This window comes from Propithecus coquereli, unplaced genomic scaffold, assembly GCF_000956105.1.
Source record: "Propithecus coquereli isolate 6110/MARCELLA unplaced genomic scaffold, Pcoq_1.0 Scaffold459, whole genome shotgun sequence".
NCBI classification, from domain to species: domain Eukaryota; kingdom Metazoa; phylum Chordata; class Mammalia; order Primates; family Indriidae; genus Propithecus; species Propithecus coquereli.
In genome coordinates, this window is record NW_012150385.1 from 2,797,960 (window position 1) to 2,802,081 (window position 4,122).

General features: G+C 57.4%; 1 protein-coding gene across 1 annotated transcript in view; it reads right to left on the reverse strand.

Moving 5' to 3' along the window:
- The window catches only part of RGS12 (regulator of G-protein signaling 12), a 139,730-nt gene extending 139,623 nt beyond the window's left edge, over nucleotides 1–107 (reverse strand). The window contains exon 1 of the mRNA XM_012655057.1: nucleotides 48–107. The gene's annotated coding sequence lies outside the window, so the exon portion shown is untranslated. The remainder of the gene's footprint in view (nucleotides 1–47) is intronic.
- Nucleotides 108–4,122: the final 4,015 nt, after the last annotated feature.

A 4,122-nucleotide genomic window follows, 5' to 3' on the forward strand; every position in this document is an offset into this window, starting at 1 on the left:
GAGCGGGGGCGGCGCGCCCGGTCCACCGCCTCGGTCCGGACACCTACCGGGCCGCGCCGCTAGCTCCCGCGCCGCCCGCCTCGCCGCCCGCGCCAACCGTCGCCGCGGCAGCCGCCGCCCCCCTGGGCCGGGGGCGGGGCCCTAGGGGAGGGGCGAGGACGTGGGGAGGGAAGGGGCGGGGCAATGGCGGGGCGGGGCGGGGCCTGGAGCGGAGGAGAGGGACCTGGAGGAGTGGGGCGGGGCCTGCGGGGGGCGAGGCCGCCGGGCTTGCAGGGGGCGGGGCGGCCACGGGAATTTGCGGAGGAGCCGGGATGAGGAGAAGCGCGGGGCGCGGCTTCCGCGAGGTCCTGGCGACCGTGTCGGGTTATCCGGGTGTTCTCCGGGCGGGCGCTTGTTCCCGGGCCCCCGAGGGAGCCGCACTCTTTCTCCGCTCTGGCGACTCGCCGAGGCCCGGGCGGTCCCACCCGGCCTCCGTCCCCCAGGAAAGGGGCCTGTGGATGCAGGCGACCCCTCCAGCGGCGCCGGGACCGGGGTGAAGGGCGCTGCCGGGCGCCCACTCTGCCCCAGACCCCGCGCGTCCCCGCTGCGGCCTCGGGCTCAGCTGCTCCCGCCACCCCTCAGGCCTCACCCTCTTCCTGTATCTCTCCCCGGCGGGTCTCGCCGCCCCTCCTCGCCCTGCACACACGGTCCCTCCTGTGTGCGCCCCCCCTGGGTGCGTCGCGTGTCTCGTCCGACTTCAAAACTCCTTCCCTCGTCTCTCGCTCCCTCTTCATCGCTGGTCTAGCGCGGTTGCGCAGGATCCCGGAGGAACAGGTGGCATTCTCAAGTAGTAACGTGAGCAGAGTCCCTTACGGCTCCTAGTTACCCGCTTGGCCAGGGAGTAGGGAAGCCACGGGGGCGGTGCAGGGCTGAACCGGTGACAGCAGGGAGGAGAACTGTTCCCACCTCGAGGACAGCGTGGTTAGGAACCAGAGGGAGAGGAAGAAGGAGAGGGCCACCTACCAGAACTATGATCTGTGGCCAAGGGAGTTAGCCAGCCAGCGAGGCCCAACGCAGAGCCTGAGAAGAAACGCCACTCTCAGGCTCCACCCGCTTGTCTCTGCCTGAGTCCCGCTGGTGGAACCTTCCAGAGCAGAGCCAAGCCAGAAGGAAGCCGACCACGGGGCTTAGGCTCTTAGGCTCCAGGGCCAGGACGAGAAGGGCAGAGAGTGGCCCTAAGAGACGGGGGTACCACGTGCCGGTCTCTTCTTTGCCTCTCCCTTTGTCCCCACACCGCCCTGCCTCCAGGTGCCTGGTGGACTTGGGGTGGCAGGAGAGTAAGGGCAGCTCATCTGAGGGGTCACTGAGGCAGTGAGAGGGCACAGACCCAGCAGGGGTGGTGTGAAAAGCTGCTTCCACGGAAAGTAGCACACTGGTCCATCACTGTGGCAGTCAGAGGTCCCAGAAGTGGGAAGAAGTTGTGCAGGACAGAAGAACATGCCAGATACTGTGCTGAGAAGAGATGGGAAGGTGAAAGTGAGTACTGGCTTGCAAAGATAGGTCTTACCAATTAAGCTGAATTCATTCTGTCCATCAGGAGGAGCTAGACTCACACGACTTTGCCTGAGCCTTGGTGGCTTATTCCTATCAGTCCCTGGCCTCTGGGGCTCTGCTCCCACATTCTTCACTCCTGCTTCTCCCCAAGTAGGGAGAGCCCTGGAGAACCGTGCACTGGCTCTTGCAGCCTGCCCAGGGCGACCCAGCGTTCCCAGCCACATTCGTCAGTTGCATCAGGTCCAGGCATGGCTCCTGAGTTGCCCAGGGTGGGAGAGATCATCTGCATGGGCTTGAGGCATGGGCCCCGCCCCCACCCTGTGCACTGAGCCCTGCCTGCCGCTGCCAGGGCCTCTTCAGCCTCCACTGGCTGTGCAGGCCTCCACGGGGGGAGTCAGGGCTGTCCAAGCCCAAGCTACAGGGGTGGTCCTCCCCACATCCCCACCATGTCTGCTGCTCCAGCTGCTTCCCTGAGCAGGAGGCAGCAAGGTTTCACTCCCCACGCTTTCTCCTGCTGCCGGGCTGCTCAAAAGTGAGGCCACTCTACACAGGCTGTGCAGAGCCATCCCACATTGCTGAGCAGGAGGCTAGGAAGCTGCAGCCAGCCCTGAAGGACAGCCTCATGTTTCACTTTTCCCTGCCTCAGCTCCCTTCCCCATGACGTGCCCTGAGACACAGGGCACCTCTCCCTCACAAGGTAGGAGCATGCAAGCCATACCAGTCTCTGTTTTCTAGGGACAGTCAGAACCAGAGTAACCCTTCTAGAAAGCAGACCGTCAGGAAGGAATTTCAGAGTTGGATTCCCAACCCCTGTGAAGAGAGCATGGACCCCTTGCTGGTGGTGGATGGGGTGTGACTTTGGCATGAAGCAACTTCACAATGACCCCTGCTGCATCAACTCCTCTCTGGGATGGGACGGGATGGGGTGCAGACAGTGTCAGAGGAAGGCCGCATTGGGGCCTGGAGTGGTGGAGCTGCCCAGACACAGTGGCAGGAGGACTTGGAAGATCCCAGGCTGAGAACCTGCTGTGTTCCCTGGGTGGTCTCAGATGGCACTTGGTAGGGTCCACACAGACTGTCTGCCTGGTATGGGCCCCGTTGATGCCTGCAGTCATTTGTTCTTTTTCTTATATTATTAATAGCTCCGCCTCTCTCTCCAGGAGTCCCATTTTGTGCAATAACGTGTGTGGTCACCAAAAAAATGTTCCTTGAGGAGGACGTGATGCAGAGTGAAAAGGACAAACCCTGTGTGATTGCATTTGCATGAGGTCCCCAGAGTAGCAGATTCACAGAGACAGAGAGTGGAATTGTGGATGCCAAGGAGCGATGGGAAGCAGGGGGCGGGATGTTGTTAAAGGATTTGTAGTTTCCGTTTGGGATAATGGAAAAGTTCTAGAGATGATGGTGGTGTTGGTTGTACAACAATGTAAATGTACTTAATGCCACTGAACTGTGCACTTAAAAATGGTTAAGATGCAGGCATTATGGAAAACAGTATGGAGGTTCCTCAAAAAACCAAAAATAGAACTGCGACATGATCCAGCAATCCCACTGCCAGGTGTGTGTCCAGAGGAAATGACACCTGCCCTCGCACATTCACTGCGCACTAGTCACAGTGACTGAGGTGTGGAACAACGTGTCAGCAGGTGAAGGGTAAAGGAAATGTCGTCTGCATACACAATGGAACACCATTTGGCCATGAAAAAGAAAAAAATCCTGTCATTTGTGACAACCTGGAGGACACCATGTTAAGTGAAATGAGCCTGCACCGAAAGATACCACGTGATCTTACTTAAATGTGGAGTCGAAAAGTGTCCAACTCACAGAGCAGAGAGTGGAACGGTGGTTACGGAGGCTGGGCTTGGGCACTGGGAGATACTGGTCAAAGGGTACAAAGTTTCAGTTACACAGGATGCAGAGTTCACATGACCTACTATAGCATGGTGACTATAGTTATAATAAAAATTTTGCTTGAAAATTGCTCAGAGACTCTAAATGTACTCATCACAAAAATAGTAAGTATATGAGGTGTCAGATATGTTAATTCACTTAATCATTGAGAAATGTACACATATATCAAATCATTACATTGTACAATTTTTTATTTGTAACTTTTTAAAAATAAAATAAATTTTAAAATGGTTTAGTTGGTAAATTTTATGTTATGTGTATTTTACCACAATAAAAAATTTTTAAACAATATTCTCTGAGGGGAGCACTATTTTATTTGGAAACTGAGGCAGGCAGTGGGAGGTGGGGCCTGGACCCGGGTCCCTGGATCTGGCGGGCAATGAGATTCCAGACAGGCGGAGGCAGGAGTGAGGTGGATTGGTGGGCAGCCAGGTGCTGCCCATCTCCATGGTGACGACAAGGAGCGCTGGCCAGTGGAGGCTGCTGTCAGCTGCCCGGATGAGAAGCCACATCCACGTCCCTCTCCGGATGGAAGTTAGTGCAAGGGCCCAGTGCCCCTGAGTGCAGGGGGCCCAACCCTTTGCGGAAGGATCTGCGTGCCACTGTAAATCTCTATGGCAAATATTTCTCTAACCTCCCCAGGGCCTGTGGCAGCCCGCCAGGAAGGAGGAATATCTT